The 11,394-nt window shown below is 42.9% G+C and overlaps 1 pseudogene; it reads right to left on the reverse strand.

Annotated features, from left to right (window-relative positions):
• Positions 1-9,902: 9,902 nt before the first annotated feature.
• On the reverse strand, positions 9,903-11,189 carry LOC123485175 (annotated as a pseudogene).
• Positions 11,190-11,394: the final 205 nt, after the last annotated feature.

Genomic DNA, 11,394 nt, shown 5'->3' on the forward strand with positions numbered 1-11,394 from the left:
TTGATAAGTGTTTTTCTCTTAGCTACTTCATGTAGCTAACAATCTTGCTTTGCTTATTCCTCTTTGATTTAGAAGATACTGTTGCTCAAACAACATGCTGATTTAGGTCTACAGCATCACTGGTATTATCAGGCTGTATAGCTAATTTACGTTTGCTCGGACTCGGTACATTTATTAGCTAGCTAGCTAGCGATTAGCATTAGTGATTAGCATTAGCGATTAGCTGCTAACAAGATTTAGGCCCAACTTGCTAAGACAAACACAAACTAGTAGTGTAATTATAGAACGCTAGTGGATTTATATTAAGAAGCAAAGAGAAAACAGCATCGGCGTCATCAATATTGTTGCATGTGCTGCATTGACCGTGCAGACTGAAGTGTCTCGTGGTCGAGGAACAACAAATGCGCTCCCTGAGTGACGGGGCGGTGTCTAGGTCTGTGTGGAAAGCGGCATGGAGAGGGAGAGAGATGTGACTAAAGTAGCGAAGTAAACTATAAAAAAATGGACGTTACACACGGCGTATCCCATTTAACAAATCAAACATTCAAATACCGTTATAGAAGGTATATTAAAAACCCAAAACCGGTCCGTGCATCAATACCGGTATATCGTAAAATACGGTATACCGCCCAGCCCTACTTACAAAAAGGATTAATGGCCTTTAAAAAAGTAGAATCTTTATCCCACTGGAAGGGTGGGTTCAAAGAGGAGAAAGGCACTAAAGCTAAGAACTGGGGTGTATTCATTATGCCTTGCAATGGAAACCGTTTACCGTTTAAAAAAAAAAAAAAAAAAGAGCAAATGGAACGAAATGGGGAGGGACCTACCTGAATTTGTCCAATAGAAACTCTCGTTTTTTTTGTTGCAAAACTTTTTCCATTTGGAGTAAACGGTTTCTGACGCAAAACGTTTTCCAACACACAAAATATTTTACAGTAAAATCGGCGTAATGAATCCACCCCTGGAGAGGTTTAAAAACATTTATACATCTGCAAACCGAAGGTTCCTTATGTTACATTGTCTGCATTATAGGTGTGTGGTCAGTTGGTACATTGTCTGCATTATAGGTGTGTGGTCAGTTGGTACATTGTCTGCATTATAGGTGTGTGGTCAGTTGGTACATTGTCTGCATTATAGGTGTGTGGTCAGTTGGTACATTGTCTGCATTATAGGTGTGTGGTCAGTTGGTACATTGTCTGCATTATAGGTGTGTTGTCAGTTGGTACATTGTCTGCATTATAGGTGTGTGGTCAGTTGGTACATTGTCTGCATTATAGGTGTGTGGTCAGTTGGTACATTGTCTGCATTATAGGTGTGTGGTCAGTTGGTACATTGTCTGCATTATAGGTGTGTGGTCAGTTGGTACATTGACAATTACAGGCTCTATTGTTTTTTTAATTTGTTACTTCAATTCATGTAGTTTACTCATCTCTGTTTCCATAACAGTGTAGAAGTAGTACCTTTAATTCATGTAGTTTACTCATCTCTGTTTCCATGACGGTGTAGAAGTAGTACCTTTAATTCATGTAGTTTACTCATCTCTGTTTCCATAAGTGTAGAAGTAGTACCTTTAATTCATGTAGTTTACTCATCTCTGTTTCCATAACAGTGTAGAAGTAGTACCTTTAATTTGTGTAGTTTACTCATCTCTGTTTCCATGACGGTGTAGAAGTAGTCAAATGACCTTTAACCAACGTTAAAGGTACATCACTGCCACCTTCTGGGCTGGAGTGTGATAGAGACATGTGGTTCTGTCCTGGTGAGATCACAGGGTCAGAGAAAACTCCTGACTGTTGTCATACAAAAACACTCCAGGCACTCAGCCCATAAGAGCCATTCATACTGTCAGATCTAATATGGAAGAACTGAATACAACCATAAGAACCATTCATACTGTCAGATCTAATATGGAAGAACTGAATACAACCATGAGAACCATTCATACTGTCAGATCTAATATGGAAGAACTTAATACAAAAGAGAAGGAGAGATTAACCAGTACAAAATCAAGTACAAAAGTTATTTTTCATTGGCAGATCAATGCAGTTTTCCAAACATATTCATCATCAGTTTTTTTGTAAGATTTTAACTAACTGAACAAAAATATAAACACAACATTCAACACTTTTACTAGGGTAAAGTTCATATAAGGAAATCAGTCAATTGAAATACGTTCATTAGGCCCTAATCTATGGATTTCACCTGACTGGGCAGGGGCGTAGCCATGGGAGGGCCTGGGAAGGCATAGGCCAACCCATTTGGGAGCCAGGCCCAACCATCAGCTAATAAGAATGCTTTTTCCCCACTAAAGGGCTTTATTACAGATATAAATACTCCTCAGTTTCATCAGCTGTCCGGGTGGCTGATCTCAGATGATCCTGCAGATGAAGAAGCCAGATGTGGAGGTCCTGGGCTTGCACGGTTACACGTGGTCTGTGGCTGTGAAGCCAGTTGGACGTTCTGCCAAATTCTCGGTAGAAAAATTTACATTAAATTCTCTGGCAACAGCTCTGGTGAACATTCCTGCAGTCAGCATGCCAATTGTGCACTCCCTCAAAATGTAGACGTCTGTGGCATTGTGTTGTGTGACAAAACTGCACATTTCAGAGTGGCCTTTTATTGTACCCAGCACAAGGTGCACCTGTGTAATGATCATGCTGTTTAATCAGCTTCTTGATATGCCACACCTGTCAGGTGGATTGATTATCTTGGCAAAGGAGAAATGCTCACTAACAGAGATGGAAACAAATTTGTGCACCAAATTTGAGAGAAATAAGCTTTTTGTGCGTATGGAACATTTCTGGGATCTTTTATTTCAGCTCATGAAACATGGGACCAACACGTTACATGTCAAGTTTATATTTGTTTTCAGTATAGCTTTAGAACACATTTTACACAAATACATAGTCATTTCATTTTAATTGTCACATGCTTGGTAAACAACAGGTGAAGACTAACAGTGAAATGTTGACCAACAATGGAGAACATAAATTATAATAATACGAAAAAAGACTAACATGAGGAATCAATACACGATGACCAATGGTAGCTTGGCTATACATGGGGTGCCAATACCTTGTCAATGATAGCTTGGCTATATACATGGGGTGCCAATACCTTGTCAATGATAGCTTGGCTATATACAGTGGGGAGAACAAGTATTTGATACACTGCCGATTTTGCAGGTTTTCCTACTTACAAAGCATGTAGAGGTCTGTAATTTTTATCATAGGTACACTTCAACTGTGAGATACAGAATCTAAAACAAAAATCCAGAAAATCACATTGTATGATTTTTAAGTAATTAATTTGCATTTTATTGCATGACATAAGTATTTGATACATCAGAAAAGCAGAACTTAATATTTGGTACAGAAACCTTTGTAATTTCAGAGATCATACGTTTCCTGATTAAATCGTTTTTTTCCCCCTCATCAAGCTACACACAATACCCCATCATGTCAAAGCAAAAGACAGGTTTTTAGAAGTTTTTACTTATTTATTATTAACACAGAAATATCAAAGTTACATAAGTATTCAGACCCTTTACTCAGTACTTTCTTGAAGCACCTTTGGCAGCGATTACAGCATCAAGTCTTCTTGGGTATGACGCTACAAGCTTGGCACACCTGTATTAGGGGAGTTTCTTCAATTCTTCTCTGCAAATCCTCTCAAACTCTGTCAGGTTGGATGGGGAGCATTGCTGCACAGCTATTTTCTGGTCTCTCCAGAGATGTTCAATCGGGTTCAAGTCTGGGCTCTGGCTGGGCCAGGTGAACCTTCGCCCCAGTCTGAAGTCCTGAGCGCTCTGGAGCAGGTTTTCATCAAAGATCTCTCTGTACTTTCCTCCGTTCATTATTCCCTCGATCCTGACTAGTCTCCCAGTCCCTGCCTCTGAAAAACATCTGCACAGCATGATACTGCCACGACCATGCTTCACTGTAGGCATGGTGCCAGGTTTCCTCCAGAAGTGACGCTTGGTATTCAGGCCAAAGAGTTCAATCTTGGTAACATCAGACCAGAGAATCTTGTTTCGAGATGTATAGCAAAGGGTCTGGAATACTTATGTGAATACGGCATCTGTTGTTTATTTCTAATAAATTTACAAAAATGTCTAAACCTGTTTTCGATTTGTCATTATGGGGTATTGGGTGCAGATTGATGATGGATACAAAATAAAATTAATATTACAATAAGGCTGTAACGTATTTTTTTGTTGAAAAAGTCAAGGGGTCTGAATACTTTCAGAATGCACTGTATAGACACTAACTATTTCACTTTAAACAGTTTGTTATATTTATGCACAAGAGAAAAGGCTGCCCAGCACAAATTAATGTACAAACATGATTTTTCATTACATATTTGTAATTTAGCAGATGCTCTTATCTAGAGCGACTTATAGGACCAATTGGGGTTAATTGCCTTGCTCAATGCCACAATGACAGATTTTTGACCTAGTTGGCTCGGGATTCAAACCAGCGACCTTTCAGTTACTGGCCCAACACTCTTAACCACTAGGCTACCTGTTAAATACATAACACAATACGTGACATAAGTAGAATACAGAACACTTGAAACATTACAGGACATTTTTCATGATGGAAATTGAAATATTAAAATGTTATTGGAGAAAAAAAAATGAGTTTTTGGGAAAACCATTGAAGAGCTGGAGTTGTTATGCAGCCTGATAGCAGTGGGTAGAGTGCCGAGTGGCGCAGTGGTCTAAGGCACTGCATCGCAGTGCTAACTGTGCCACTAGAGATCCTGGTTCGAATCCAGGCTCTGTCGCAGCCGGCCGCGACCGGGAGACTCATGGGGTGGCGCACAATTGGCCCAGCGTCGTACAGGGTAGGGGAGGGAATGGCCGGCAGGGATGTAGCTCAGTTGATAGAGCATGGCGTTTGCAACGCCAGGGTTGTGGGTTCGATTCCCACGGGGGGCCAGTATAAAAAAAATATATATATATACAGTGGGGAGAACAAGTATTTGATACACTGCCGATTTTGCAGGTTTTCCTACTTACAAAGCATGTAGAGGTCTGTACTTTTTATCATAGGTACACTTCAACTGTGAGAGACGGAATCTAAAACAAAAATCCAGAAAATCACATTTGTATGATTTTTTAAGTAATTCATTTGCATTTTATTGCATGACATAAGTATTTGATACATCATAAAAGCAGAACTTAATATTTGGTACAGAAACCTTTGTTTGCAATTACAGAGATCATACGTTTCCTGTAGGTCTTGACCAGGTTTGCACACACTGCAGCAGGGATTTTGGCCCACTCCTCCATACAGACCTTCTCCAGATCCTTCAGGTTTCGGGGCTGTCACTGGGCAATACGGACTTTCAGCTCCCTCCAAAGATTTTCTATTGGGTTCAGGTCTGGAGACTGGCTAGGCCACTCCAGGACCTTGAGATACTTCTTACGGAGCCATTCCTTAGTTGCCCTGGCTGTGTGTTTCGGGTCGTTGTCGTGCTGGAAGACCCAGCCACGACCCATCTTCAATGCTCTTACTGAGGGAAGGAGGTTGTTGGCCAAGATCTCGCGCATGGCCCCATCCATCCTCCCCTCAATACGGTGCAGTCGTCCTGTCCCCTTTGCAGAAAAGCATCCCCAAAGAATGATGTTTCCACCTCCATGCTTCACGGTTGGGATGGTGTTCTTGGGGTTGTACTCATCCTTCTTCTTCCTTCAAACACGGCGAGTGGAGTTTAGACCAAAAAGCTCTATTTTTGTTTCATCAGAGCACATGACCTTCTCCCATTCCTCCACTGGATCATCCAGATGGTCATTGGCAAACTTCATACGGGCCTGGACATGCGCTGGCTTGAGCAGGGGGACCTTGCGTGCGCTGCAGGATTTTAATCCATGACGGCGTAGTGTGTTACTAATGGTTTTCTTTGAGACTGTGGTCCCAGCTCTCTTCAGGTCATTGACCAGGTCCTGCCGTGTAGTTCTGGGCTGATCCCTCACCTTCCTCATGATCATTGATGCCCCACGAGGTGAGATCTTGCATGGAGCCCCAGACCGAGGGTGATTGACCGTCATCTTGAACTTCTTCCATTTTCTAATAATTGCGCCAACAGTTGTTGCCTTCTCACCAAGCTGCTTGCCTATTGTCCTGTAGCCCATCCCAGCCTTGTGCAGGTCTACAATTTTATCCCTGATGTCCTTACATAGCTCTCTGGTCTTGGCCATTGTGGAGAGGTTGGAGTCTGTTTGATTGAATGTGTGGACATGTGTCTTTTATACAGGTAACGAGTTCAAACAGGTGCAGTTAATACAGGTAATGAGTGGAGAACAGGAAGGCTTCTTAAATAAAAACTAACAGGTCTGTGAGAGCCGGAATTCTTACTGGTTGGTAGGTGATCAAATACTTATGTCATGCAATAAAATGCAAATTAATTACTTAAAAATCATACAATGTGTTTTTCTGGATTTTTGTTTTAGATTCCGTCTCTCACAGTTGAAGTGTACCTATGATAAAAATTACAGACCTCTACATGCTTTGTAAGTAGGAAAACCTGCAAAATCGGCAGTGTATCAAATACTTGTTCTCCCCACTGTATATATAATCACTAACTGTAAGTCGCTCTGGATAAGAGCGTCTGCTAAATGACTAAAATGTAAATGTAAATGTAGAGTGGCGTTTCACAGGCGGTTTGTACAGACAGTTATACAGGACAGTTTGTGGCTGTTTCTCAGGAGCCTGGTGGTGCAGTTACCTCTTCTTGGAGGGAGCAGGTCATTCAGTTGATGGTCAAGAGTGTGCATGTCCTTCACCAGGTGCACTGCAGCCTGTTCTCACCTGCTCTGCAGTGACAGGAGCTGTGGTTGGACTGCTCCACCTCTGGAGATGATCCTCAAGGCCCTCCTCTGCACCCTGTCTAGTTGGGCCTGCTGCTTTTTACTGCATCCAACTAACAGCACTCCACCGTATTCTAGACAAGGCCTGGCCAGTGTAGTATAGACTGTGACCAGATCTTCAGTAGGACATTACTGGCAAGAAATGTCAAAAAGGTGTTTTGTGGCCTTTTTCACTGGCTGCTCCAGGTGTCACCACTGAGGTTAGAGTCTAGATGAAAACCAAGATACTTGGTTGTTGTTACCACTGGTACTTCCTGTCCTCCTAGGATTAGTGGTGCAGGTTGTGGATGGTCTCTAGAAAAACATATTTGAATTTCCACAGACTTTTTCCCATTCAGGACCATGTTGTTGGATGTGGCCCACTCTTCCAGCTGCTGTATCTCCAAGCCCATGGAAGTGTCCTCTTGGATGCTGGTTAATGGTATGGCTCGGGACAGCCCTACATCGTCTGCATACCCAGTGTCCAGAGTGTCACTGAAGACAACTTTTCGGGTGGCATGTGAAGGAGAAACAGATATGGTGAAACCATGCCACCTTGTGGAACACCAGAGGTGACCTCTGACCAAGGGCTAAATGTTCCAGTTGCCATCACCCTCTGCCCTCTTTCGTGGTGTAGCTGTGGAGTCAGGCTAGTAACTATGCGTGATCTACTCGATAAAAGGCTTTGGACACATCAGCAAGTAACACCCTCACCATTGTTGGGTTTATGGAGTCTGTAGCTGTCAGCCAGGAGTATGTGGCTTTCACAAGGGCGGTAGTAGTGCTGGACTTTGGGAGGTAGTCATACTGAATCGTGCACTCAGATAACACCTCCTACTGGCAGGGGACAGTTTTAACAATGTGTTTGATGACAGGGGCTAGATCTTCTGCATGCTCTTTAGTAGCCAGGCTGGAATTCCATCAGGCCCACATGCTTTACGTGCTCTGAGTCTGTTCAGAGCTTGCTTTAACTGGCCAATGCTGCACAGCTCAACCTGCTTTGTAGGCATTGGCAGGGGGAAGATGGCAAGAGGTGTGGTGCTTGTCCATGCCTCAGCAAAGAAGCCATTCAAAACATCAGCCACGTCATCGTCTTCAATTCCCTCGACCTATATTCTCCCTCCTGATGTTTTCTTTGGTCCCAGTCCTTTGTTAATGAAGTGCCACCATTCCTTGGGGTTTTTCTTCTTTAGGTCCTGGATTTCAGTTTTGTAAAAGATTGTCTTTGCTTCCTTGATAATAATTTGCACTGTGTTTCTGTATTTTCTCCATGTCATTGTTTCTCCCCATCTGTTGAAAATATTCTGCATTTTCCTGATGGCAGCCTTTATTCTTTCAGTCATCCAGGGCTGGTCCAGTATTGTTGTTTTCTTATTTCTTATTGGCATGTATACATCAAGTGCAGTTTGAATGCAGGAGTTGAATGTCTCCACCTTTGCATCGATGCTCTCCACCTCATATATGGCAGACCAGTCAGTACTGGCCATACATCGTGCAAAGGTCTCCTTTCTGTTCTGGGTTACCAGATGTCCTTTTTTCCGCTGCACCTCTCTTCTCCCTCCTGATGTTGTGTTTGGAGAGAACAGCAGACATTTGTGATCACTGGATCCGAGAGGGAGCAAGTACAGTGGGTTGTGTTGATCAGATCTAGGATGGAGTCCCCTCTGTGGTCTTGTCTTTGGCCACTTGTTTCATGTCTGGATGGGAGTTTGTCAGCATCTTGATGGGCAGGTGATTAAAGTCTCCACACAGGATGAGACCCATTTGGGGAGAGGACATCCTGATCACATGGACAGTGATTATGAGATAATCCACAGTGTTCTGCTGCAGTGTTTTGTCATGTGCCCATGGTGGATGTTAGAGCACTCCACTACCAGAGATGAAACTGAGCTGGGGTGTTGTTTAGGACGGAGCTGAAGACACTCAAACTCTTCTTTCTCTAGGTCAGTTATTCTTCTCTTTGCCTGCATACTGTGATTCGCATACATAGCCACGCCCCCTCCTCGCATCCCCTCTCTGGACCTGTCATTTCTGAACAGCTGATAGTCTTTGTCATCAGAACAGCCTCAATTTGTCAGGGCATGGACTCTACAAGGTGTCGAAAGCGTTCCACTGGGATGCTGGCCCATGTTGACTGCAATGCTTCCCACAGTTGTGTCAAGTTGACTGGCAGTGGATTTCTACTCCGAATAGCTTGTTCCATCTCCTACAACAGATGCACAATTGGATTGAGATCTGGTGACTCGGAAGGCCACTGCAGTAACCTGAAATCACTGTCAAATTCGTGGAATCATTCCTGGACAAGCCTTGTGGCATGGGGCATAAAATCTATTTGCAGATGGATAACTGCTGCCATGAAGGGATGCACCTGATTGGTAATGATGTTTAGATATCCTGTGGCATTCAAACGTTGCTGCACTTTTATCAAGGGCCCAATATGTGCCATGAAAACACAGCCCACACCACCACCACCAGCCTGCAATGCTGACACACGGCATGGATGCATGTACTCATGGTTTCCTCCATACCCTAGTCCTCCCATCCAAGGTCCTCTCAATATCTTTACAGTAGAAGCTATCTAAGCACAGCAAAACTGACAAGGTGAACACTGATCAGTAAAGTAAAGAGAGGCTAACATTCTATAACACTCCCGTTTCTCTGCACAGTTCTCTCACAGTGAGAAACAATAGGATTACAATAGAGTGTTCTATGCTTTCTTCATTTGATCCAATCCACTACCACTTCTTATGTATATGTTGATGTCTTTTTAAAATTGCCCAATCTGTAGAATCTCGTCTCACAGTCAGTGCAGTGATAAGTCTTCTCTCCAGTGTGTAACCGTTGGTGTGTTTTTACGTTGCCCAATCAGGAGAATCTCTTGCCGCATTAAGAGCAGAAGTAAGGCTTCTCTCCTGTGTGTGTTCTCTGATGGCCTTTTAGCTTAGCTGTTGTTTTTAGATCAGTGGTAAGGCTTCTCTCCTTTATGTTTACCTTGGTGTCTTTTTAAATGGCCCATTTGAGAGAAATTCGTCCCACAGTCAGAGCAGGATTATGGCTTCTCTCCTGTGTGTGTTCTCTGATGACCTTTTAGCTCAGTTGATGTTTTGAAGCACTTTACACAGTCAGAGCAGGAGTAAGGCTTCTCTCCTGTGTGTATTCTTTGATGAATTTTTAGCTCAGTTGATGTTTTGAAGCACTTTACACAGTCAAGGCAGGAGTAAGGCTTCTCTCCTGTGTGTGTTCTCTGATGAACTTTTAGCTCAGTTGATGTAGTAAAGCATTTGACACAGTCAGAGCAGGAGTAAGGCTTCTCTCCTGTATGTATACGTTCATGTTGTTTTAAGTGGCCCAGTCGAGAGAAACTCTTCCCACAGTCAGGGCAGGAGTAAGGCTTCTCTCCTGTGTGTGTTCTCTGATGAACTTTAAGCTCATTTGATGTTGTGTAGCATTTTACACAGTCGGAGCAGAAGTATGGCTTTCGTCCTGTATGTTGAGGTTCATGTTGTTTTAAATGGCCCTGTTGAGAGAAACTTGCCCCACATTCAGAGCAGGAGTAAGGCTTCTCTCCTGTGTGTGTTCTCTGATGAACTTTTAGCTCATTTGATGTTGTGAAGCATTTTAAACAGTCAGAGCAGGAATAAGGCTTCTCTCCTGTGTGTATACGTTCATGTGTTTTTAAGTTGCCCAGTTGGGAGAAACTTGCCCCACAGTCAGAGCAGGAGTAAGGCTTCTCTCCTGAGTGTATCCGTTGGTGTGATTTTAAGCTTTCCTGTTTAGAGAAATTCTTCCCACAGTCAGAGCAGGAGTAAGGCTTCTCTCCTGTGTGTGTTCTCCGATGAAGTTTTAGCTCAGTTGATGTTTTGAAGCACTTTACACAGTCAGAGCAGGAATAAGGCTTCTCTCCTGTGTGTGTTCTCTGATGAACTTTTAGCTCAGTTGATGTTCTGAAGCACTTTATACAGTCAGAGCAGGAATAAGGCTTCTCTCCTGTGTGTGTTCTCTGATGAACCTTTAGCTCAGTTGATGTTTTGAAGCACTTTACACAGTCAGAGCAGGAGTAAGGCTTCTCTCATGTGTGTGTTCTCTGATGAACTTTTAGCTCAGTTGATGTTTTGAAGCACTTTACACAGTCAGAGCAGGAGTAAGGCTTCTCTCCTGTATGTATAGGTTCATGTTGTTTTAAGTGGTCCAGTCGAGAGAAACTCTTCCCACAGTACGAGCAAGAGTAAGGCTTCTCTCCTGTGTGTGTTCTCTGATGAACCTTTAGCTCAGTTGATGTTTTGACGCATTTTACACAGTCAGAGCAGGAGTACGGCTTCTCTCCTGTATGTATACGTTCATGTGTTTTTAAGTGGCCCAGTTGAGAGAAACTCTTTCCACAGTCCGAGCAGGAGTAAGACTTCTCTCCTGTGTGAACTTTCTGATGAATTGTCAGAGCCTTTGATGTTGTGAAATTCTTCGCACAGTCAGTACAGGAATACATATTCTCTCCTGTGTGTATTTGTAGGTGTAGTTCTAACTTTGATAGAATTGAGAAACTC

Source organism: Coregonus clupeaformis, unplaced genomic scaffold, assembly GCF_020615455.1.
Source record: "Coregonus clupeaformis isolate EN_2021a unplaced genomic scaffold, ASM2061545v1 scaf0598, whole genome shotgun sequence".
Classification (NCBI taxonomy): domain Eukaryota; kingdom Metazoa; phylum Chordata; class Actinopteri; order Salmoniformes; family Salmonidae; genus Coregonus; species Coregonus clupeaformis.